This window comes from Pongo abelii, chromosome 3, assembly GCF_028885655.2.
Source record: "Pongo abelii isolate AG06213 chromosome 3, NHGRI_mPonAbe1-v2.0_pri, whole genome shotgun sequence".
Lineage (NCBI taxonomy): Eukaryota > Metazoa > Chordata > Mammalia > Primates > Hominidae > Pongo > Pongo abelii.
In genome coordinates this window covers 57,939,900-57,967,517 of record NC_071988.2, presented here as the reverse complement: position 1 = coordinate 57,967,517, position 27,618 = coordinate 57,939,900, and positions in this window count along the sequence as shown.

Below are 27,618 nucleotides of genomic sequence, written 5' to 3'. Positions count from 1 at the left end.
CAGCTTATATTCTTCCCAGCAAAACTGATATCTATGGTAAACTCCAAAAGTTAAGTAGAATGTAGCCAAATGAAGAAAAAGTGTTAAGGACTATTGGCATAAATTATTTGACAGAAAACTGCACTATAAACAAATAACTTGAAGAAATTGGAAATTAATTGTAATGAATATGTGTCTGGATAAGAAGTAGCATGCTGGTAGAGTGGGTTGCATGGGTAGGGGTAAAAAGTATGTGACAATGAGAAAAGAGGCATGGACAATAGAAAGAGTCTCATTGCTCAGGTCTTGTAAGCAATATTAACATGTTTTTCCTTTCCCTTAGTGCTTTGGAAAGCCATGTAAGGGTTTTAATAAAAAGCATCATATAATCAAACACAATTTTAAAACAATTATTCTGGCTGTAATGTGGATAATTTATTGAAGAATAGTAAAGCAGGGACAAAGAGAATACAAATTTGGGTACAATAATATCTTTTTGATTATTCCAGTTGCATGTAATCCAATAAGAGATGATACGTGCAAATAAATACTGCAGCACTCAATAAAATAAATAACTTGAATAAAGCATATATCTGGTGGGACTTCTTTCTGTGTATATGCAATATTAAATGTTGGTAGAAGTTTTTTTCCCCCACAAATGGATAATCACTATCTTCATTTCATTTGTTTGTTTTTTTACATTTTAATTTTTTAATTTCAACTTTTCTCTTAGATACAGGGGATACATATGCAGTTTTGTTATATGAGTACATTGCGTGATGCTGAAGTTTGGGGAACAGATCCCATCACTCAGGTAGTAAGCATACTACCTACTAGGTAGTTTTTCAATGCACACTCCCTTTTCTTCTCTCCCTCCCCACTGTAATAGTCCACAATGTATAACGTTTCCATCTTTAAGTCCATGTGTATTCAATGTTTAGCTCCCACTTATAAGTAAGAACATGCAGTGTTTGATTTTCTGTTCCTGTATTACTTCACTTAGAATTATTGCCTCCAGTTGCATCCATGTCTCCACAAAAGTCATGGTTTTATTCTTTTTTATTGCTGTACAGTATTCCATGGTATATAGGTACCACATTTTCTTTATCCTCTCTACCATTGATGGGAACCTGGCTTAATTCCATGTTTTTGCTATCGTGAATAGCATTGTAATGAACACGAGTGCATGTATTTTTGGGAAATGATTTATTTTCCTTTGGGTATATACCCAGTAATGGGATTACTAGGTTGAATGGTAGCTTTATTTTAAGTTTATTGAGAAACTTTCAGACTGTTTTCCATAGTGGATGAACTTATTTACATTACCACAAACAATGTATAAGTATTCCCTTTTCTCTGCAACCTCATTAACATCTTGTTTTTCTTGAGTTTTTAAAAGTCATTCTGACTGGTGTAAGGTATATCTCATTGTGGTTTTGGTTTGCATTTCTTTGATGATTAGTAATGCTGATAATTATTTCATGTTTTTTGGTCACTTGTATGTCTTCTTTTGAGAAGTGTCTGTTCATGTCCTTTGCCATTTTTCAATTAGGCTATTTGCTTTTGTTTGCAGAAGTTTTAACTTGCCAAATTCTCTTCAAGACTATATAGTACAAATAAATAAACTGAAGGATAATTGGAATATTCAGAAACATCCTTTTAATGTGGAATTTGTGAGATTATTATATATATTTGGTATACGTAGATATTCAATTTTCAAAAAGTAGATTTCTTTTGCATTCTTTTAAACAGGTGAAATTATTATCTTATGATATTCAGAAAGAAATTCACATTCCACCAGCATTTACCAGGAAGTTACTGAAAAATGCAGAATACATAGAAAAAAATAGATAGAACTGATGAACTATAATCACTGCAAGGCATCAAGAAATGATTCAATGCACATTTGTAATGATGTGTGTAAAAGTCAAGGAACATTTTATGCAGAAAACTCAAGACCTCAGAATTGGCTAAAATGGGGAGAATTATTATCTTGTCTTGCTATCCAAACAGCAGGATCTATAATTCTCCTGCCTTTATGCACATGTGAGATGGACTGAAAAGAATCACTGACTTTCCCACATGACATTACCTTTATCTAGCCCCAGAATCTACTATTTTAGAAAACATTGCACTATGCTTTTTCTTTGAAGCACAGATCATTTCTGTTAAAACACCATCCCATAAAATAGCAATGCATTTGGAAAGCAACTTTCCTATGATGAGTCTTCATAATAGTTATACACTTGACCTAGTATTTTCATTTCTAGGAGTTTCTCTCCTAAAAGGGAGGAAAAAAATATATTTTATCAGTATATGCAATGATGTTTGTTGCATAGTAATTAACAACATATAAGGAAAAATGAAGTAAATATGTCAAAGGAAGACATGGTTAAATATAGTAGTATATATCTATATTATGAACTATAAAAAAGGGGGCTTGGGAAATGAAGATTTAAAATAATTTTACGAAATAAAATATAGTGTCACGTGAAAAAGCAAGACAAAACATATACATATTATATATACGACACTATATTTATAAGTGTTTATATTATTTTAAAAGTTCCATACACCTTTACATACACACACACTTAGATATTAGAGCATGCATGCACACATAGATACTCACTGAATTTGAGTACTAATCTATTAAACTCCTAATGATTTTTTAGCTGTACAGATTAAGCCAAAACTGTTCTTAGTCTGTATTACTAGTGTTTCCACATTATAGTGTAGAATGCAGTATCTAGAAAGTTATTGTAGGCTTTTCATGCTTTACACTGCATTGATATTTTTTCAAAAGTGTAAAATATATTTACTTGTACCTTCCATGCTTAATAGGTCAATATTTATTAAAACTTTACCCTTTTCCATATTCTCTCTTTTCTGCTCTATCCATGCCATTATTATCCACTCTCTTATGAATATCTTTTCTTCCTCGCCGTTTCTAACAAGTCATCTTTCTATGCCTACTATTTACTCATACTCACCCAGTACATTCATCTAGAAAATAAATTTCATTAGAGTTTAGAATTATGAAGAAGTCTTATCTATCCAAGTAATATAATATCAAAATACTAGAAAGAAGGATTGTCATATTAGTTTTTTTAGTGATATATAAGTTGGTATTTGGACCTAAAATATTATACTTTTACTAAAGAAGGATTATTTAACACCAAGATTATGTTGCTTTTTTTAAATTTTGATTTTTGTGTTCTATTGAAGTAATCTACAATGAAACAATATTACTTGAGAAGTAGATTTTTGTTTTAAATAGTTTACCAATACCTATCACATTTTTGCTGTGTCACCAAATTCTTATATGAAACAACTCAGGCACAACGTATCATTATACTCACACCTAAAATTTATCTACACATTTATGGATAAGATAAATGACTTGAAAACAGTGGAACTGGAAGTAGGCTTCTAAAACTCTAAACTTTTATTTTATTTAACCTGTGGCTTAGAAAGATATTTCACTATTTATCTTCTCTAATACTTTTGAATTTTTAAACCACTCTGTGAACTCTGAACCAAGTACTAATGATGTAAAAATATTTAAGTTTTAGGTCTTAGAATCAAGACACCAGTGTTAGGTTGTGAAAAACTTAGTCTCTGGGTTTTTGTTTGTTTGTTTGTTTGTTTGTTTTTTGTATTTCCATGTCAGCCTATGTCCTAGTATTAATGTAAATTAAATTTACTGCATTTACAAATTGTAGGATAATTTGCATGAAAGTTGTTATATATGGGAACACATGAAAGAGAGTCTGTAAGCATCAAAAAAAAACACATTTTTTCATGTTAAAGTTAGTTTCATATATGCAAACATATATGAAAGTAGTTATACCCAGTTATAAGCATGTCCTTTACACTCTTTTCTAGAAATGAAGGGATTGGTACTAGCTTCTTTTCTTTTTTTTTTATATTACTTCAAAACTTAAAGAAATGTGGAACATTTCATGTCCGTTCCACCTTTGAAAGCTCATTTGCACTCTGTTCATTCATTCCTTCAGATACTTTTCTCTTTCTTCTACTTCTGGTATCCTAATTATACAAATTTCAAAACTTGTTATATTTTTCCAAATATCTTGGATGTATTTTTCAATATTTGAGTTCTTTTTTTCTTTTGTCCTTGTGTTTCTGTCTGGAAAGTTTTTACTGGCCTATATACCAGTTCCCAGATTCTTTTCTCATTTGTGTCAAGTCCACTGATGGACCTGTCAAAGACATCCTTTATTTCTGTTACCTTATTTTTATTCTAGAAATTATTTTGATCTGCTCTTATAGTTTTCATCTCTAGGCTGATATTACTGATTTGATTTTTCATGTTGCCTACCTTTTTCCATTACAATCTATGCCAGAATTCCTAAGACCATCTCACAATTGATGATTTACTAGATTTGATGATTTACTAGAAGTACTCACAGGACCTAGAAAAACTCTTATATTCATGGTTACTTCTTATTATAATGTATTAACAAGGGTTCTCCAGAGAAACAAACAGACTAAATAGGGTATATGTAATATATCCTAGGATATATCCAGGAAAGCTGGTGCCATAATTTTAGTCTAAATTTGAAGACCTTGGAACCAGGAGGAACCAATAGTAGAATTCCCAGTTCAGTTCAAGAGCAGGGGAAGACTAATTTCTCAGCTCAAGCGGCAAACAGAAAACAAAAGGGGCAAATTCTTCCTTCTTCTGCCTCTTTGTTCTATTCAGACCCTCAATGAATTGGATGGTGCCCACGCACACTGGTGAGGGAAGTGTACTTTTTTCAGTCCACCCATTCAAATGTTAATGTCATCCAGGAACACCCTTGCCTCACAGACATACCCAGAAATGTTTAATCTGGTGAACCCCATGGCACAGTCAAGTTGACACAAAACATTTTTCACCCCATACAATGGAATAATGTAAAATAAAATTAGCAAAGGGGAAGGGCACATCAGGAAAATACAGAAGAAACCAGGCACAAGCTTGCAGGTGCCTTCTTCAAGTAGAGTTGCACAGATATGCTCAATTCTTGTGTAATTATGTATAACAACACATAGCAAGTATTGCTGACCAGGGAGCTTACTCCTGTTTTGGCATTCAGGGTTTTTATCGCAGGTTAGTCACTTAGGTATTCAGTACCTGTGTAACTGATCTCAGCTTCTCAGTGTCCAAACTTCCAGAACAAAAACAGACATTCACCATAGATTGCATTGTTGGTATAAGCTGTCTTATCAAATTGATACAGCCTGGCCCAAGACCTCAGGCATACAAGAATACTCTTATCAGAAATATATGTATATTCATTCCAAGTTACACAGAGCCAGGATCCTGTTAAAAGCCAGTCCTAAAGAGAGGCCCTTTTTGGGAATCTGCAGGATTTGTGCAACCTAGGCCTCATGGGTTATTATTATTATTTTTAACACAGGGTTTTGAATATATTGTTTATAATCATTTTAAATTACTTGACTGATAATTCCAATATCTGAATCATGTCCTAGTCTGGCTCTAATGATTACTTTGTCTCTTGAAACTGTCTTTTTGTTCTTTGCTTTTTGGAATGCCTTGTAATTTTTTAATCTCTTTGGATATTAAGAGATTAAAAAATTGACTATCCAATGTTTTGTGGAATCAGTTTGTCCTAAAACCTCAGCTTTGTGATGGGCTCAAAAATATCACTAGTTTTTAGTTATTCCATCTTTCTCTTGTTTTAAGTACAGGAGAAACAACTTCTAAGATCTTTATGTGCTGAAACCAAAACCAGAAGTCTATTCACTTATTTCTTAGAGAATAATTACAGTGTCAGTCCCAGAAAAACAGAAGATAGCTTACCTGGAGTTTTAGGTAGATACAAGTGGTGAAAGGAGAATTATAAATGTTGGTGAACTGAAAGAAAAAGGGATACACAACATGGAAAATTGAATAATTCTTATTTTTCACTAATTTTTAAAGATTGGCAGATTAAAGAAAGCCTAGTCAGAAAATTCAAATCAGGAAATAGCCGCCTGCCTAATTTCAATGTCTGGAACAGATTGTTGCAATTTAGCTACTAAGTTCTTCAAAGATCAACTGACTGCAATTATAATGTTTAGAATATAAATGTGTAAAAGTGGATTTTTAAAAGGTAGATTTTGATCTATTATTTCTTCACCTCTGGAAGCATTAAATTTTAACATCACTTCGTTAATTCTACTTGAAAATGTAGCTTAAGATAGAAGGGAAGATTTACATATGCATCCATACCCCCAGTGCGGAGAATCAGAGGTGACAGTGTTGTGGTGTGGGCTGAAAGAGGGCTCTACCATTTTTTAAAGTTCTTATTGGATTAGACAGCCATTCTTTCAATTTTTCTCTGAATTTTGATGCCAGAGAGATCCACATGTGTATCGGGGAACACACTGAGTTTTCTTGCACCTGTGATTTCCTAGCCAAGAATGTGAATACCTTCAAAGCTCAAATCACTGTGATTTGAGCATTTCTGAAAATGGCTAATGACTACATCTTCAATAAAAGAACAGTTACATATTCACATAAAATAAAATGCCAGAATTGAAATTAATTGAGAAATGCCAAATGTATCTTTAAAATATATCCAGATGGTTTTCGTTAAGGATTTAATTATCATGTGGATCAATGATGGATAACAACGTGTATAATCACTAATGTACTCAACCTCATAAATATATTAAAACGTAATACTACTTCATTAATGATTACTAATTATTAAATCTGTAAAAAGTATTATTAGAAACTTAAATGCTGCTAATAAGCAATCTAATATACACATAGGAGCAAGAAAAACAAACCAGGAAATGTATCTTTATTAATTTGCTGATAGCTTGGTGAAGGACTAGTAAAGGTAGTTATTATCTATTTGATCTTCGCTTAGGATAAAGAGGATACAAGAAGACTATAGGTGACACTGGTTTAGCAATATTCCTGGAGAATCAATCAGGGCAAATTTTTTCATGTGTATCTTTGTATGTGTGGTGTAGACACCACAAAGTTCTGTGGAGAATTAAATTGCTAACATAAAAGGTTTAAATTGCAGTAAAATATCCGATTAAAGCGTACATTTTAAAGGATGTTGACAATGTGTGGTTCCCTATTTAATGGTGTGTTGGAATTGGCTTTACCTGGCTCGTAACACCTGACTGATAAATTTTCAAGAATTTTTGAGGCAGTTATTAAACTTATGGTACCTTGAAATTGTCCATGGTGGGGTGATTTACATCACAGAAATCAGCAACCTCTATATATTGAGACTTTTCAACTTTTATCCCCGTGTGTTGGCTTAGTAGGGCCCCACGGCAAATTCCCTTCTTTTGCCACACTGGTTGAACAACCAGGTACCTAGTGTCTACTAATTGAAAAAGTCTCTGTGCCACTAACTAAAGGTGAAAAAAGAGCTAATTTTTAGTGGTCTTAAATAAAACTGGGAAATGTTGTTTTTCACTCTTCTTCCTATGTCCTTGTTTGTAAGTCCAAATGTACCTTCCAAGTCTCTGAGCTGTATAAGGACAAAGGATGAGCAAATAAATTATGTGTAGAATTTAGACTTTTCAAGCCCTCTTATTTTAAACATAATTTGAATTATCCTACCAATGTATAAAATTGGTATTTTTTTAATGTCAAATAACTGAGAACTGTTATACCCATAAGTTGCAATTGTCATTATTTCAATGTAGAGCAGGTAATGTGAGGAATATTAGTTTATAAAGTAAAATAAAATAAAATATGTAAGTGCAATGAAGCTCATAATTCTTAAAGAACTAATTTGCAAAATCTCATTAGAAATAAGACATGAATGAAACAAGCCAATCAATAGCATGCCCTTTATACTTATATGGAAAGAATTCAAAATCAGTTGTAGTTTTCCACATGTGAATTTCAAGTCACAAATAAAGGTAAAATTTAGACTCCTAAACAATAGCTGGAATTTTAAACTTTGGAAATCTTTATGTCAGAACCCACAAACTTCAGCTTTTTATATTTTTGTCTCCAACTGTAATTGTGAGTATATTTGGTATCTGCATGCGTTTTTATCATGCTCCATGTTGTTAAACATACAAGGAAATTATTTAAATTTCTACAGAGGGCTTCTGTGTTTAGGAATTGTTTCAACTCATGGTGCCAAATGTTGCAAACCGTACATGTGGAATCTGTGGTGGCCAAGGCGTTTTACTTATTTGTGTGTGTGTGTTTTTGTTAACTAAGTTAGACTACAGAATGATCCATTTTTGGATCATCAGAAATGAATGCTATGTGTCAAAACTTGATTGGGTCCTGCAGTTGAGGGAAAGGAAAAAAATCAGTGATAAGCCGCTAAAGTTATTACCTTAGAAAATCAATTATCTGCTGTGAGGTAACAACAGTGAACAATTTTCTGGAAATATGAGAGAGAACAGCAGTAAGAAAGGATTAACAAAGCAGTTAGCAAAGTATTGATTAGGCCTCCAACTAGCAAATTTAAGCCTGAATCTTGCTAAAAAGGAGAAAAAGTCAACTTACCCAAATAATAGTTTAATGACTATTTGATGAGAAAAATTTTGAGACATTGCATCATATTATTTGGTATAGCACGACATAAGCTGACCACAACATAAATCAGACATAAAGGAACATACCCCTATACATGTTTTGATTTTTTAAATTTTTCTAACTCTAGTAATTATTTATACTGTAATATTTGCTTAGCATAAGGAATATTTATTTTATTTAATATATCCTCATTGTTGGTAAAAGTAAAAGAGGTAATGTGATGTATCTTATGTTAATATGTAAGAAAATAAAAAACAAGTACATCTCTACATATGTGAAGTCTAGTGCATAAATACATTAGGTTGGAGCAAATGTAATTGCAGTTTTTTTTGCATTGTTGAAATTTGCCGTTGACATGAGAACACATTCTTAAATGTGGTTATGTTATACATCATTTTAATATGGTTATGTTATACACCATTTACTGCTGTTTTGGTTACTGTAGCCCTGTAATATGGTATCAAGTTGGGTGGCATGATGACTCCAGCTTTGTTCTTCTTACACAGGAGAAAATAAAACAAAACATAGAAAGTAATTGAGGTTTTTGCATTCTTGTAATTTACCATTTGATATTGGAATACATTCTTAAGTAAATGCGGTTATGTTATACATCATTTTAATGTGGTTTCTCACTTTATTTTTTGGCTATTGGTTTATTACTTTCTGTTTATCTTATATTTATTTTGAACTATGGACATGATGTTATAAAAAAAGCAAATTTGAGCGATTTTCTTATTTGAGTACAAAATGGGTTGTAAAGCAGCAGAGACAACTCACAACATCAACAATGCATTTGGCCCAGGAACTTCTAATAAACATATAGTACAGTGGTGGTTCCAGAAATTTTGCAAAGGAGACTAGAGTCTTGAAGATGAAGAATGTAGTGGCCAACAATTAAGGAACAATTGAAAGCAATCATTGAAGCTGATCCTCTTAGAACTACATGAGAAGTTGCTGAAGAACTCAATGTCAACCATTCTACGGTCATTTAGCATTTGAAGCAAATCAGAAAGGTGAAAAAGCTTGATAAATGAGTGCCTCCTGAACTGAGTGAAAAAATCAAAAAGATGGTCATTTCGAAGTGCCATCTTCTCTTATTCTATGCAGCGACAACAAACCATTTCTGAATTGGAATGTCACGTGCGATGGTGACAACCAGCTCAGTGGTTGGACAGAGAAGAAGCTCTAAAGCACTTCTTGAGCCAAATTTGCACCAAAAAAAGGTCATGCTCACTGTTTGGTGGTCTGCTGCAGGTTTGAGCCACTACAGCTATCTGAATCCCAGTGAAACCATTACATCTGAGAATTAATGGTTTCTGAGAAGCGTGCTCAGCAAATCAGTGAGATGCACCAAAAACTGAAACACCACAGCTGGCATTGTTCAACAGAAAGGGCCCAGTTCTTCTCCATGACAATGCCTGACCACACGTCACACAACACCTCATCTGCAGTATTCACCTGACCTCTCACCAACCGACTATCACTTCTTCAAGAATCTAGACAACTTTTTACAGGGAAAATGCTTCCACAACCACCAGGATGCAGAAAATGCTTTCTAAGAGTTCCTTGAATCCTGAAACATGGATTTTCATGCTACAGAAATAAACAAACTTCTTTCTCATTGGAAAAAAATGTGTTGATTGTAATGGTTCCTATTTCAAGTAATAAAGATGTGTTTGAGCTTCGTTATAATAATTTAAAATTCATAGTCCAAAACCACAATTACTTTTGCACCAATCTATAAACAAATAAAATAATCTTATTTTTCATATTTTTGTCTTCTTGATAATGTGTTAATCATCAATCAGATAATTTTTTTCATTTATATTTTAAATTCAGGGGCACATGTGCAGATTTGTTAAATAGATAAATTTGTGTCATGGGGGTTTGTTGTACAGATTGTTCCATCACCCAGGTATTAAGCCTAGTATTCATTAGTTATTTTTTCTAATCATCTCCCTCCTTCCACCTTCCACCCTCCACCTTCCAATAGTCCCAGGTGTGTGTTTTACTTCTTTATGTATCCATGTGTTCTCATCATTGAGCTCCCACTTATAAGTGAGTACATGTGGTATTGGTTTTCTGTTCCTGCATTAGTTTGCTAAGGATAATGGCTTCCAGCTCCATTTTTGTCCCTATAAAGAACATGATCTTGTTCTTTTTAAGGCTGTGTAGTATTCCATGGTGTATATGTACCACATTTTTTAATCCAGTCTTTTATTGATGGGCAGTTGGGTTGATTCCATGTCTTGGCTATTGTGAATAGTGCTACAATAAACATATGTGTCTATGTGCCTTTATAATAAAATGATGTATATTCCTTTGGATATATGCCCAGTAATGGGATTGCTGGGTCAAATGGTATTTCTGTCTTTAGGACTTGAGGAATTGCTACACTGTCTTCCACAGTTGTTGAATTAATTTACACTACCACCAACAGTGTATAAGCATTCCTTTTTCTCCACAACCTCACCAGCATATGTTATTTTTTCTCTTTTTAACCATTCTGACTGTTGTGAGATGGTAAATAACTATGCTTTCGATTTGCACTTCTCTAATGATCAGTGATGTTCAGCTGTTTTTTCATATGATCGTTGGCCACATGTACATCTTCTTTTAAGAAGTGTCTGTTCATATATTTTGCCCACTTTTTAATGGAGTTGTTTTTCTTGTGAATTTGTTAAGTTCCTTATAGATACTGAATATTAGCTTTTTCTCAGATTCATAGTTTGCAAATTTTTTCTCCCATTCTGTATGCTGTTGGTTTACTCTCTTGATAGTGTCTTTTGCTGTACAGAAACTCTTTAGTTGAATTAGATCTCATTTGTCAATTTTTGCTTCTGTTGCAATTGCTTTTGGCATCTTCATCATGAAATCTTTGCCTGTACCAATGTCCAGGATGGTATTGCCTAGGTGGTCTTCCAGGATTTTTAGAGTTTTGGGTTTTACATTTAAGTCCTTAATCCATCGTGAGTTGATTTTTGTACATGGTGTAAGGAAGGGCTCCAGCTTCAGTCTTCTGCGTATGGCTAGCCAATTGTCTCAGCACCATTTATTGAATAGTGAATTGTTACCCATTGTTTGTATTTGTCAGGTTTGTTGAAAATTAGATAATTGTAAGTGTGCAGCCTATTTTCGCATTCTCTATTTTGTTCCTTTGGTATATGTGTCTGGTTTTGTACCAGTACCATGCTGTGTTGGCTACTGTAGCCTTGTAGTATAGTATGAAGTCTGGTAGAATAATGCCTCCAGAGTTGTTCTTCTTGCATAGGATTGCCTTAGCTATTCAGGTTCTTTTTTGCTTCCAAATGAGTTCTAAAATAGTCTTTTTCTAATTCTGTGAAGAATGCCAGTGGTAATTTAATGGGAATAGCATTGAATCTACAGATTGCTTTGGGCAGTGTGGCACTTTTAATGATATTGATTCTTCCTATTCATGAGCATGGAATGTTTTTTCATTTCTTTATGTCATCTCTGATTTCTTTGAGCAGTGGTTTGTTGTTCTCCTTGTCGAGATATTCCACTTCCCTTGTTAGCTGTATTCCTAGATATTTTATTCTTTTTGTGGCAATTGTGAATGGGAGTTCATTCGTGATTTGTCTCTTGGCTTGACTGTTGTTTGTGTATAGGAATGCTAACTACTTTGCACATTGATTTTGTATCCTGAGACTTTGCTGAAGTTGCTTATCTCCTTAAGAATTTTTTGAGCTGAGATGATGGAGTTTTCTAGATATAGGATCATGCCATCTTCAAAAAGGGATATTTTGACTTCCTCTCTTTCTATTTGAATGCCCTTTATTTCTTTTCCTTGCTTGATTGCTCTGGCCTGAACTTCCAATACTATGTTGAATAGCAATGGTAAGAGAGAGCATCATTGTCTAGTGCTGGTTTTCCAAAAAAAAAAAAAAAAAAAATGCTTCCAGCTTTTGCCCATTCAGTGTGATGTCGGCTGTGGGTATGTCATAGATAGCTCTTATTATTTTGAGGTATGTTCCTTCAATATTTAGTGTATTGAGAGTTTTTAACATGAGGTAATGTGGAATTTCATTAAAAGGCTTTTCTACATCTATTGTGATAATCGTATGATTTTTGTCTATAGCTCTGTGTGATGAATCACATTTATTAATTTGTGTATGTTGAACCAACCTTGCATTCCTGGAGTGAAGCCTACTTGAACATGGTAGATAAGTTTTTGATGTGCTGCTGGATTCAGATTGCCAGTATTTTGTTGAGGATTTTTGCACTGATGCTCATCAATAGTATTGGCCTAACGTTTTCTTTTTTTGTTGTATCTCTGCCAGATTTTTGTATTAGAATGATGGTGGCCTCATAGAATGAGTTAGGGAGGAGTCTCTTCTTTTCAATTTTTTGGAATAGTTTCAGTAGGAATGGTACCAGCTCTTCTTTGTGCATCTGATAGAATTCAGCTGTGAATACATCTGGCCCTGGTATCTTTTTTGTTGCAAGGCTATTTATTACTGCCTCAACTTCAGAACTCTTCATTGGTCTGTTCAGACATTCAATTTCTCACTGGTTCAATCTTGAGATAGTTTATGTTTCTAGGAATTTATTTATTTCTTTTAGATTTTCTAGTTTATGTGCACATAGCTGTTCATATTAATTATTCTCTGATGGTTATTTGTATTTCTGTGAGGTCAGTGGTAATATGCACTTTGTTGTTTCTAATTGTATTTATCCTCTCTTTTCTTCTTAGTTTAGATAGCAGTCTATCTTAGCCATTAAAAAAAAAAGAACTCCTGGTTATGATGATCTTCTAAATTATTTTGTGTCTCAGTCTCCTTCAGTTCAGTTCAGATATTGGTTATTTATTGTCTTCTGCTACCTTTGAAGTTCAGTTTATCTTGGTTCTCTAGTTCTTTTAGTTGTTGTAATGTTAGTTTGTTAATAGAGTTCTTTATACTTTTTTGATGTGGGCATTGAGTGCTATAAATTTCACTCCTAACACTACCTTAGATGTGTCCCAGAGATTCTAGTGTGTTGTATCTTTGTTCTCAATCATTTCAACAAACTTCTTGATTTCTGTCTTAATTTCATTATTTACTCAAAAGTCATTCGGGAGTAGACTTTTCAATTTCCATGTAATCGTAAGGTTTTGAGAGAATTTCTTAGTCTTGAGTTCTAATGTGATTGTGCTGTGGTTTGGGAGAATTTGTTATCATTTCAGTTCTTTTGCATTTGCTGAGGAGTGTTTTATTTCTGATTATGTGATTGATTTTACAGTAATTGCATTTGACAATGAGAAGACTGTATATTCTATTGCTTTTGGGTCTAGAGTTCTCTAGATATCTGTCAGGTCCATTTGATCCAGAGTTGAGTTCTGGTCCTGAAGATCTTTGTTAATTTTCTTTCTCAATTATCTGTCTAACATTGTCAGTGGGGTTTCAAAGTCTCCCACTATTATTGTGAGGGAGTCTAAGTCTCCTTTAAGGTCTACAATAACTTGCTTTATGAATTTGGGTGCTCCTGTGTTGGGTGCATGTATATTTAGGATGGTTAGATCTTCTTGTTGAATCGAACCCGTTACCATTATGTAATGCCCTTCTTTGTCTTTTTTGATCTTTGTCAAAAGTTCGTTTTGTCAGAAACTAGGATTGCAACAATGATATGGTCTGGCTTTCTGTCCCCACCCCAAATCTCATCACAAATTCTATCCCCCAGGTATCTAGGAAAAGACCCCATGGGAGATGATTGGATTCAGTGGATGGTTTGCCCCCTGCTGTTCTCATGATGGTAAAGGAGTTCTGACAAAATCTGATGGCTTTAAAAGCGGCAGGTTTATTTTTTCCTGCACTCTTTCTCTCTCTCTTCTGCTGCTGCTGTGTTCCTTGCCCTGTGCCTTGCTTCCCTTCACCTTCTGCCATGATTGCTAAGTTTCTGGAGGCCTCCTTAGCCATGTGGAACTGTGAGTCAAACCTCTTTTGTATATAAATTATCCAGTCTCAAGTAGTATCTTTATAGCAGTGTGAAATGGAATAATACAGATAATTGGTACGAAGGTAGTGGGGTATTGCTATAAAGATAACCTGAAAATGTGGACACAACTTTGGAACTGGGTAACAGGCAGATGTTGAAACAGTTTGGACGGCTCAGAAGAAGATAGAAAGATGTGAGAAAGTTTGAAACTTCCTAAAGACTTGTTGAATGGTTTTAACCAAAATGTTGATAGTGATATAGACAATGAAGTCCAGGCTGAGGTACTCTCAGATGGACATGAGGAACTTCTTGGAAATTGGAGCAAAGGTCACTCTTGCTATGTTTTAGAGAAGAGACTGGTGGCCTTTTGCCCCTGTCCTAGAGTTCTATGGAACTTCCAACTTGAAAGAGAAGATTTAGGGTATCTTGAAAAAGAAATTTCTAAGCAACAAAGCATTCAAGAGGTGACTTGGCTTTTCCTGAAGGCATAGTAACATGTGTTTACAAAGAGATTATTTGGAATTTAAATTTATGTTTAAAATGAAAGCGGACCATAAAGGTTTGGAAAATTTGCAGCCTGGTCATGTGGTAGAAAAGAAAAATCCATCTACTGTGAAGAAATTCAAGATAGCTGCAGAAATTTGCATAAGTAATGAGCAGCTGAATGTTAATTGCCAATACAATAGAAAAAATGTCTCCAGGGCCTATCAGAGGACTTCATGGAAGCCCTCCAATCACAGGCCTGCAGGCCTAGGAGAGAAAAATAATTTCATGGGCCGGGCCCAGGACCTAGCTTCTCTGTTCAGCCTTGGAACTTGGTGCCCTATTTCCTAGCTGTTCCAGACCCAGCCATGGCTAAAAGGGGCCAAAGTGTAGCTTGGGCCATTGCTTCAGAGGGTGCAAGCCCCAAACCTTGGTGATTCCTATGTGATGTTGGTTCTACGAGTGTGTAGAAGATAATAGTTGAGTTTTGGGAATCCCAACCTAGACTTCAGAGACTGTATGGAAATGCATGGATATCCAAGCATCAGTCTGCTGCAGGTCTGGAACCCTCATGGAGAACCTCTGCTAGGTCAGTATGGAAAGAAAATATAGTGTTGGAACTGCCAAACAGAGTCATCACTGGGGAACTGCCTATGGAGCTGTGAGAAGAAGGCCACCATCTTCCAGACCACAGAAAGTAAGATCCACCACCAGCTTGCACAGTGTGCCTAGAAAAGTCACAGGCTCTTAACACCAGCATACGAAAGCAGCCACACACCCTGCAGAGACACAGGGTAAAGCAGCCCAAGTCCTTGGGAGTCAACCTCTTGTATCACCATGCCCTGGATATGAGACATGTTGTCAAATAAGATCATTTCAGAGCTTTAAGATTTAATGCCAACCCTGCTGGGTTTCGGACTTGTATGGGGCATGCGACCCCTTTGTTTCGGGCAATTTCTTCCATTTGAAGTGGGGACGTTTACCCAATGCCTGTAACCCCGAGCTAGTTACTTGGAAATAATTAACTTGTTTTTGATTTTTCAGGCTCATAGGCAGAAGGAAATTTGCCTGTCTCAGATGAGACTTTTGACTTGGACTTTTGAGTTAATAGTGGAATAAGTTAAGACTTTGGGAGACTATTGGGAAGGCATAATTGGTTTTGAAATGTGAAAAAGACATGAGATTTGGTAGGGGTTAGGGGCGGAATAATATGGTTTGGCTCCATGTCCCCACTAAATTCTCATCTCAAATTGTATTCCCCATGTGTAGAGGCAGAGACCTGATGGGAGGTGAATGGATCATGGGAGCAGTTTCTCCCATGATGTTCTCATGATAGTGAGGGCGTTCTCATGAGATATGATGATTTTAAAAGTGGCAGTTTTTTCCTGTGCTCTCTCTCCTGCTGCCATGTAAAATGTGCCTTGCTACCCATTTTTCTTCCACCATAATTGTAAGTTGTCTGAGGCCTCCCCAGCATGCAGAATTTTGAGTCAATTGAACCTCTTTTGTTTATAAATCGCCCAGTCTCAAATAGTATCTTTATAGCTGTGTGAAAATGTACTAATACACAATTCCTCAATTTTTCCTTTCCCATTTGCTTGGTAAATTTTTCTTCATGTGTTTAGTTTGAGGCTATGTGTGTCGTGGCATGTGAGACAGATCTCTTGAAGAGAGGACACCAATAGGTCTTGGTTCTTCATCCAGTCTGCCACTCTATGGCTTTTAATTGTGGCATTTAGCCCATTTACATTTAAAGTTAGTATTGGTATGTGTGGATTTGATCATGTCATCATGATGCTAGCTGGTTATTTTGTAGACTTGTTTATGTGGTTACTTTATAGTGTCACTGGTTTGTGTAATTCAGTGTGTTTTGTAGTGGCTGGTAACACATTTTCCTTCCTATATTTAGTGCTTTCTTCAGGAACTCATGTAAGCCATGTCTGATGGTTACTAATTTCTTTAGCATTTGCTTATCTGAAAAAAGACCTTCTTTCTCCCTTGCTTATGAAGCTTAGTTTGGCCAGATATAAAATTCTGGGCTGGAATTTCTTTTCTTAGGAATGTTGACTACTGGCCCTCAATTTCCATTCTACAGTTTCCATTGAGAAGTCTGTTGTTAGTCTAATGGGCTTCCTTTTGTAGGTGACTTGGCCTTTCTCTCTGGCTGCCATTAACATATTTTCTTTCATTTCAACCTTGGCGAATCTGATGATTATGTATCTTGGGTTTGATCTTTTCATGGAGTATCTTACTGGGGTTATCTGCATTTCCTGAATTTGAATTTTGGCTTATCTGGTTAGGTTGGAGAAGTTCTCATGAATGATATCCTGAACTATGTTTTTCAAATTGGTTTCATTCTTTCCATCTCTTTCAGGTACACCAATCAATCATAGATTCAGTCTCTATATACTCCCATATTTTGTAAAGATTTTTTTCATTCCTTTTCATTCTTTTCCCCTATTCTTGACTCTCCGTCTTATCTAAGAAAGACAGTCTTCAAGCTCTGAGAGTCTTTCCTCTGCTTGGTCTATTCTGGTAGTAATACTTGTGATTGCAATATGAAACTCTTGTATTGTGTTTTTCAGCTCTGTTAGGTCAGTTATGTTCTTTTTTTTTTTTTTTTTTTCTTTTTCTTTTTTTCTTTTTTCTTTTATTATTATTATTATTATTATTATTATTATTATACTTTAGGTTTTATGGTACATGTGCACAATGTGCAGGTAAGTTACATATGTATACATGTGCCATGCTGGTGCGCTGCACCCACCAACTCGTCATCTAGCATTAGGTATATCTCCCAATGCTATCCCTCCCCACTCCCCCCACCCCACAACAGTCCCCGAAGTGTGATGTTCCCCTTCCTGTGTCCATGTGTTCTCATTGTTCAATTCCCACCTATGAGTGAGAATATGCGGTGTTTGGTTTTTTGTTCTTGCGATAGTTTACTGAGAATGATGATTTCCAATTTCATCCATGTCCCTACAAAGGACATGAACTCATCATTTTTTATGGCTGCATAGTATTCCATGGTGTATATGTGCCTCATTTTCTTAATCCAGTCTATCATTGTTGGACATTTGGGTTGGTTCCAAGTCTTTGCTATTGTGAATAATGCCGCAATAAATATACGTGTGCATGTGTCTTTACAGCAGCATGATTTATAGTCCTTTGGGTATATACCCAGTAATGGGATGGCTGGGTCGAATGGAATTTCTAGTTCTAGATCCCTGAGGAATCGCCACACTGACTTCCACAAGGATTCCCTATTTAATAAATGGTGCTGGGAAAACTGGCTAGCCATATGTAGAAAGCTGAAACTGGATCCCTTCCTTACACCTTATACAAAAATCAATTCAAGATGGATTAAAGACTTAAATGTTAGACCTAAAACCATAAAAACTCTAGAAGAAAACCTAGGCAGTTATGTTCTTTTCTATCCTGGCTATTATGTTTTTCATCTCCTGCAATGTTTTCTCATGATTTTTAGCTTCCTTGCCTTGAGTTAGAATGTGCTTTTTTTGCTCAGTGAAGATCTTTTTTATCTAAATTCTGAAGTCTACTTCTGCCATTTCAGCCATCGCAGTCTCAGCCCAGTTCCAAACCCCTGCTGGAGAGGTGATATGGTCATTTGGAGGAGAGGGCACTCTGGCTATTTGAGTTTTTAACATTTTTGTGCTAATTGTTTCTCGTCTTTGTGGAATTATCTACCTTCATTCTTTGAGGTTGCTGACCTTTGGCTAAGGTTTTTGTTTTTGTGTTTCATTTTGTTTCTTTTAACAGTTTGATCACTTTTCCTTAGGGTTGCAGGGGTTTTTGGGCTGTCTGCTCTGGTCCCTAGTCACCGTGGATTTTTCAGGACCTGGAGGTATCATTAGCAAAACAGCAACATTGCAGCCTGCCATTTCTGCTGGAAGGTCCATCCCAGGTGGGTAAAGACCTGTTGCCAACCTGAACACATCTGTAGAAGGTGGCTTGAAACTCCTCTAGGGAAGTCTCATGCAGTCAGGAGGAATAGGATTGGACACCTACTTAAAGAAGCGGTCTAGCCATGCTTTTGTAGAGCAGCTGTCCTGTGTTGGGGTACTGCTTCTGCCCCCGTTGTCTTGGGCTCTCCAAAGCCTGGAGGCTAGAATAACTAAGTTGCCAAAACAACAAAAATGGCAGCCTACCTCTTCCTCTAAGAGCTCTGTCCAAGGAAGTTTACATACCTCTGTTGGCTAGAGAACATTGGCAGGCCCCAGGGGAAATCTCGCCTGGTAAGTGGGATCCACTTAAGGGAGCAGTCTGTTCACACTTTCATAGAGCAGCTGTGTCATGCTGGGTTACCACTTCTTCAGTCATCTTGGGCTCTCTAAAACCCACAGGCTGGAACAATTGTCACCAAAACAGCAAAGATGATGGTGTACCCCTCCCATTGGGAACTCCATCCCAGGGAGAAATAAAAACTGTTGGCCAGACAATATGGATAGGAGTGGCTGGAGGCCCTGGTTTGGAGGTCCCACTCAAAGATGAGGAATGGATCAGAATCCCACTTAAAGAAGCAGTCTGGTCACATTTTGGTAGAGCAGCTGTACTGTGCTGGGGGATCCTTTCTGTCCCTTGTCTATTTGGAAACTCTGAAGCCTGCAAGCTGGAATCTGAAGCCTGCAAGCCTGCAAGTTGAGTAGTCCAAACAGCAAAGATGGCAGCCCACCCCTGTCCCATCCCAGGAAGGTGCAACACTGTTGCTGAGGGCTGGCTAGTATACCAAGCCAGTGGGTCTTTTCCTGTGAGCTCCACGGAAGTGGGGCCCTCAGAACAATGCTTCCTATCCCCCTGGGATGAGCCCTCTTCCCAGGGGTGTGTACGGAGGTCCAACCTCCTACCTTGCCTGTGTTGCTCACCTTTGCCAGGAATACTGGAGCCTGAGGATATAAAGCTCTTGGATTTCTGTGCATTCCTGAGTGGCCACTCTGTCAAGACTTCACACAGTTCTGTGTGTCCGAGGGAAGGCCTTGGTGGAGTGGGTTCACGAGGAGATCTCCTGACCTGAGGGTTGTGAAGGTCCATGGGAAAAGCGTGGTTTCTCAGGGTTTCACATTCACTCACGGCTTCCCAGTGGGGGAGGTTCCCCTGGCTCTCTGTTGCTTCTGGGTGGCCGTCACCCTGCCCTGCTTTTCTCCATTCTCCTTGGGTCATGCTGTTTCCCTGATGGGTCCCAATGCAAGTACCTGCATGTTTCAGTTAAAGGTGCTGTATTTCCACACCCCTTTCATTTTTCTCCATGAGAGCCATGCAAGGTAGCTGCTTCTAGGCAGTCCTCTTGGCCCAACCACCACAGATAAATATTAACAAGTCATAAAATGAAATTTTAAGAGCATAAACAGTGCAACAGAGACAAATAAATTCTTGTAACTTATATAAACTTTAAAATAGTGAGATTTTTGGACATATGTCAGAAAGTTTATTTCCAAGAGAATAAAGGGAATAATAAACATTAAAAACATAGAGAAAGACTGGTATAGATGAATCTTTTACTCTACTTTAAAATTTCTGACAGTCTTACATTTGAGAGACTTACTTAAGGGTTTAACTTATCATTAGTCAAAATATCAAGAATGATGGTATGAAGCAATGAATGAAATAAAACAGCAATACTTCTGTCAGTTCCTAAAATAGTAAAACTGAAAGCAAATAGTTAAAAGAAATTAAAAGAAATGTAGGTACATACGTATACATGTGTTTTTGCGGTGCTATTTGCAGTATGAATGATAGAGGATCATCATTTAATGAACACAATGAAGTATTTCTGAGTAAATAAAATAAATGCACATGCACATTAGTCAAAATTCTGTTTGTGATGGTTAATTTTATTTTATTTTATTATTATTATTTTTTTTACACAGAGTCTCACTCTGTCGCCCAGACTGGAGTGCAGTGGCACGATCTTAGCTCACCGCAACCTCTGCCTTCCAGGCTCAAGCGATCCTCCTGCTTCAGCCTCTTAAGTAGCTGGGATTACAGGCATGTGCCACTACCATCCAGCTAATGTTTTTTATTTTTAGTAGAGACAAGGTTTTGCCATGTTGGCCAGGCTGGTCTCGAACTCCTGACCTCAAATGATCCACTGCCTTGGCCTCCTAAATGTGATGGTTAAATTGATGAAGAGAAACTGAAGTTTATGTTTTGATACACTTCATGAACGACTTGGCATTTTTAATGTTAAATGTTTTTAATTTTAATATTAAAATGTTAATAAGTACAAAGTCAGGGTTAGGGTTTTAATCCATTTGGTTTTCATGTGCATATGCATCATGGTTTTCAAAGTCCTAAAAATGTGCTTATGTTATTCCAAGGGTATCTCAATCTACATCCTTTTTCTTTTTAACCTTAAGTTTCCTTCTAACAAATTTCACTTTCAAAATCAAACCTCCATAACTTGAAGATAAAAGCAAACAAACAAAAGTAATTGTCAAGTTTGATTGAAGGTATATAGTTGCATTTCATATTATACCAATATAGTGCCTAGATAGATGTATTTTTTTTAATATGTACTGCTACTGATAGTTATGTGTCAGCTTGATAAATGAGTTGTATGGAACTTGTCTGCCTTCCAGCATTTTACTTTGACTTGTTTTTATTTGGGATTTCTTTGCCAATCAATAATTTTCACTCTAGCATTTTAGTTTATACATTATCAAATAAAAACTAAAGACTTCTGGACAGATGTACTACAAAGATTTAGTACTATAGTCACATTTATGTTTGTGGAACTTAGAAGCAAATTTCTGTTTAATGTTTGAACTGTGACCTTTTCATTGATAAAGAGGTAAAGCTTTATAGAAGCCAGGACTATGATACATAGTCATACCATTAAGATTAGCTGTGTAGAGGTAGTTTTTCACATAAACAATCTTGCTTCATGTTTTATAAGTATCCCAGGAAAAGAAAATATAGTTATGTAACAAATAATCAAGAAATAAAAACAAATTTACAAGGGTTATGTTTCACGTTTTTATAAATACATATTTGCATAACTAGTTGAATGTTAACTAGAAATTTCCCATTTCATCTCTTGGCATTAAATTCGTATCATAAAAGACAGGTACTAATTATATCATCTTTAATAAATCATTATGAACAGGATAAAAATCCTATAAATTTTACTGGCAATATTTGTATTAAGCAACCCAAAGTGTGCAAATGAATAAATTAATCAAATTGCTTCACACTATTCATTTGTTTAATAAAAGTTGATTTGTATTGTTTCTGTTCAGGCGTGGTCACTAATTACGGAATAGTTAATTTTTTGGTGATTGACTTATTTAACTTATAAATTCATCTAGAATCAAGATGGATTGATACATGAAATGCAGAATGTAAGACAAAATATATACATTTCAACATAAGGTAATAGCCACTCTTAATTATCCAAAAAGAAGAAAATGAAAAACATAGAATCCATGACAAAATTACAGTAGTCATATCATAATATTGAAACAATAACACAATTCAGAATATTTTTAAATGTCCCAAACTATATTTGTTAAACTTTTTGAATTAATTGCTAAGAAGTTTCAAAAGTTCATTTCCAGTAATGCTCAGGTGTCAATGAATACTTGAATTCTCTTTTGTTTTTCTAATTGTAGTGTTCATTCATTTAACAACTATGTATTGAGCACAGGCTGTATATAAAATAGTGTACTAAAGTTTTATTACAGAATTTTTTAAGAAATAGAAATGCCACCTCATCATCAAAGTTTGTAAGCTCAATATTAATTGTAGGTACCAGGAATGAAACAGTACTTTCAAGTGGTATTCATTTAGAAGGTAACTAAAAAGGAATACAAAAGCTGATATTGAATCATGTCTGCCAGTCTTAGAAAATATTAAAGCACTAAATAGAAAAATGAATGAATGAATGGTAGGTTTTGGTGGAGTGGGTGTGATGTGAAATTGAATTTAGATAGCATAAATTCAAGGTGATGGAAAATCAATCAAAGAGAAATAACAAAAAATAACATTATGAAACTTTTTTAAATCATGTGTTGCTTGTTATGTGGCATTTCCATAATGAGGACTGAATGGTATATGTCTTGTAATCAAATACTTCATTTTTAGTATTTAGGATAGACTGGAAATTTACTGGCTTAGAACTGGACACATCATTTTCCATTGAATACATCTGTATCCTTATGCCTCTATCAAATAGATACAAAATAAAATTGTTCTTGTTAATGGAAATTTGGTCCTGTACTCTCATGTACTTAATCTCACTACTTATTCATGTAATAGTGTCTGTGTATCTGTAAAATAAGGCAAAATATATTCTATTAAGACAGATGGCTGGCCAAGACAATCTAATGAGTTTCCTGTATTTGCAGCTATTTCTCCATGTCAGAAATAAAATGACTGCATAGAAAAGGTTTCTTTCTGGTTAGTTCTTCACCTTTTTTTTTTTTTTTTTTTTTTCACTACCTGCAGTCTCTTAAAAGAGAATGAGTTAAACATGATTTCTTTAAATGGAAATTTGTATTATCTTTTAAATTTAAAAAGTCTAGAGTAACAATAGATTTTGACAAATATTCATGTGTTAAGTTATAATTGGACCCTCACAGATACTCTTATCAGTGGAACATCTACTAGAACCGGGCATTTTGAGTGCATGAAATAAAATAAACATATAATACACATTTCACTGTTGCATAAAGTTCTGTCAAAACAGAGGTTCATATTTATATGTCATCTTGGAGCACCTTAAACTGCTAACTTTCAGGATCTTAATTAGAGATGCAAAACAGACAATTCATTTATTTCACTATTTTGTAGAAACCACTAGTATATTTAGCATCAGGAAAAATCTCAGAAAAGCTAAAAATTAAGTTAAATAAAAGACAAATATGTTTATAAAAATAAAAATGGCTGCCAAATAATGCATTTCTATAGCATGTTCACAATTCAAAACCCATCTCATAAATGAGTTCTACAAACGTAACCCCATGAATTAAAACAGATAAAAACAGTTTTGGCAACTGACTGGTGATTAGCACTTGTAAAAAATGTTGAGCAATTTTGATAAATAAATTTTTGATGAAATAAAACTGAATTATTAACAAATGATATCTTTCTGATAAATTTATTTTTTGTTTAAAGGCATAAATTAATAATTATTTAAAATTATTTCCCACTGAGTATCTTTGATTTAATTTATTCTGGAAAAATAAATACATAATTAATGATTTTTGAACACTAATCCTCATAATTTACTTTATATAGAAAGTCAATTATAAGATCTTCTCTTACAGATCTTAAGGACTATCTAGCCAAACTAAATCAAACTTGAATCTAGACTTTTGTCAACAATTGCCATTTTAGTGCATTTTGTGTTGCTGTAATAGGATACATAAAGCTAGGTAACTTATAAAGAAAAGAGGTTTATTTGGTTCATGGTTCTGCAGGCTGGGATGTGGATGTAAAACATGATGTGGGCATCTGCTTGGCTTCTTGTGAGGGCCGTGTGCTGGGTCAAAATATGTTAAAGAAGGTCAAAGGGGAAGCAGATATGTGCAAAAGTCAAAACCTGAAGGGCATCCTGGCTTCCTAACAACCCTCTATGGGAACCAATCCATTTCCCTGAGAAATGAACCCATGTCACCAGAATGAGAACTCTTGGCAAGAAGGGCACCAAACCATTCAAGAGAGATCTGCCCCCATAATTCAAACACCTCCCATTGGCCTCACCTCTCAACACTGCCACATTGGGGATCAAATTTCAAAATGAGTTTTGGTGAAGACAAACTCACACTGTATCCAAACTATTGTAATTGCTTATCACAGAATGACAGAATGCATGTGGTTTAGTGGTACTCTGCTGTACTAAGAAGGTAAGTGTGTGTGTGTGCATGTGTGTGTGTTTTAGCGATGGGTCTTTGTCACTAGGCTAGAATGCAGTTGTACAGTCATAGCTCAATGCAGCTTTGAACTGCTGGGGTGAAGGGATCCTCTCACTTCAGCCTCCTGAGTAACTGGGACAATAGGTAAATGCCACCACGAATGTGTATTATTAAATATTTAACAGCTAAAAATTGAAATACGTTTTCCCTAGTAATAGTTAAATTTGTAAAAATAAAGCAAAGCAGCTTATTTTATTTAGTTTTAAGCTAAATACAAATCTGGCATTTTTGAAAGAAATAAAGCATTTGCTGGTAGTGCTATTACCCAAAAGAATTGATACTTGGGATATCTTGTTACTTAGAATAAAAGCTACACCTAGAAATATAATTCATAAGAGCTATATGATAATATTTGGCCAAGCCAATAGTTCAAAGATGCATGTTTACATTCATGTGAAGAAAAATACCAAGAAAGTAGAAGTGAAGCATGGTCATTAGGGGATTGGAGTTGCAAAGGGCAAAATATGCAAACCAGGAAAATGTAAGATGCTTTGAGGAATGAGGTGAATCATGCATCAGTAAGAAGATATGAGGCCAATTATTTCTGATAAGAAGTAGTAGAGCAAAAGGTACACTTCAGGGAAAGAGAATCAGTCCTCAGAACGGCATCTCTTTCGTTAAAGTGGTTGTATGTGTCTTGGTTATGCATTAGCGTGCCATTTAGCACAATATTCTTTTATTATTTTGTTGTAGGATTTAATGAGAACTTACCACCTCTTTGTTATGTACATATTAATTACATGTCACACATGCATAATCTTATGGCAGAACTGTGGCTAGAAAAGTCTAAGGCTTATTTAGGTAACTCTGTAGTTTGACCAGAGAGACCTGTCATTAGGAGGTAGAAATATATTACTTGGTTGTAGATTTTCAAATACTACACATTTAATTATGAAATAAGTATTCTACCTTCATTCCCTAAATGGAAGGAAGCAGTGGTTTATATAATGGTGATTATGTACAATATTGAAGTTAATCTAAAATTGCTGAGTAAGGGAATTGGATTCATTTTCTGGTGGGGTGATAGTGGGTTTTGATTTGTTTTAGTTTGTTGGAAGTTCTTGGAAAGCAGGATATTTAGTAAGCAGAAAATTTGTGCTTCTAAGACAACTTCAACCTACTTGCTTTGGAGTCCCAAATGCATAAATAACAGTAAAAAATAATTTTTAGCTAACTTTTTATAAACATGTATGCTATTATAAATACTCCAGATAGTCTTTTATTCTGATCTCCAAGGGCAGGGATTTTAGTATCTATAGTATATATTTAGTTACTGATGATGAAGTTGAAATCAGTTGAGATCAATTTCTGCTTGAAGAAGTACAGAAAAGGAGATGACTAGATTTTGGTCAAATGGGAACAAGATCACGCATGCTGTAATGAATTGTATTGGTTTTATGTGCCAGATATTAAGGTAGACTACATGTGAAGACAATAGACAAACAGTGCTTAGATTCCTAAAATAGATTTTCCCTGAGTATAGAGTGCAAGAAATTGCTTTTCTTTAATAATGTAAGGAAAAGGATATCAAGTTAAACTACCAGAAACAAAATATAAAATTCCATGAAACTAATAAATTTCCAGATATTTTTAGTTTTAGCAAGCACATTTCTATTTAAATTTGAGGTAACTCAACGTATCACAACAAGTATAAGGAACGAGGACATCAAAGAATCTCTGGACATATTTTGATTTCTTTGAATTGAAATATACACAAAGTTTTCAGAGGTGTGGTAAAAGTAAGTGCATTAGGTTGCAAATGCTGATCTATGTTCTTGTAGATTTTCTATTGTCTTAGTAGATCTTAGTAGATCCTAAATGTTATAGGTTATAAGAATCAGATCCCTTTATCTTGAAGATCTAGTAAATTAGTGTGAGTCTAAAGGAATATGCATAAATATTATAATTTTTATGGTCTCTTTAATATACCATTTTCCACTTACCTCCTTAGCGTTTCCAAAATCAACATTGTGTCCCTTAATGTCTTATAAAGTCTAATTTGTTAACAGATGATTCCTGAAAAGGTAGCACAGAAATAAAATATCAGAGTAAAGGGATAGTTGGCACTGACAGTAATAAAATGAGAAGCCTGTTGGTCAATAAAGCTCTATAATATTTTATTTATTTTTATTACAAGATAGGACTGTAAATCCAAAGCGATGTTGAAATGCCAAATGAAGAAGTACCAGAAGGTTATAACTAGAAATTTATCAAGAGCCTAAATCTCAAACTTGAAGAAGTAGTAAACTTTGCCCACAGAAATATGAAGCTTGCATGGAAGCACTATTAGGTAGGAAGCGATGTTTCTCCTATAGACTAACCTGTGTACCATGCTCTTGGTTACAGACAACAGCACATTATTTCTTCTCTCAAAGTCTTGTAGTCTATGGGACAACCCTGTAGTGAACCATCCTGATGACTTAGGTAAGATTAATTAATACTCTGAGTTTCATGTGCTTAGTCAGGAATGCTTCAGTTTATAGGATCATATATAGCTACACCCTGTGCCAGAAAAAAAGGCTCAATTTTGACAGTTTCCTTTTGAGAACTCCTGAGAAACCAAGCAGATGCCAGCATTGTGCTTCCTGTACAGCCCGCACAATCATAAGCCAATTAAACCACTTTTCTTTAAAGTATTGCCCAGTCTCAAGTATTTCTTTTAGCAATGTGAGAACAGATTAATATAGACATTTTCTTGATTTAGAGCGCTGTGTTTTCTATTTTGCAGCTTGTATGAATAAATAAAAGACC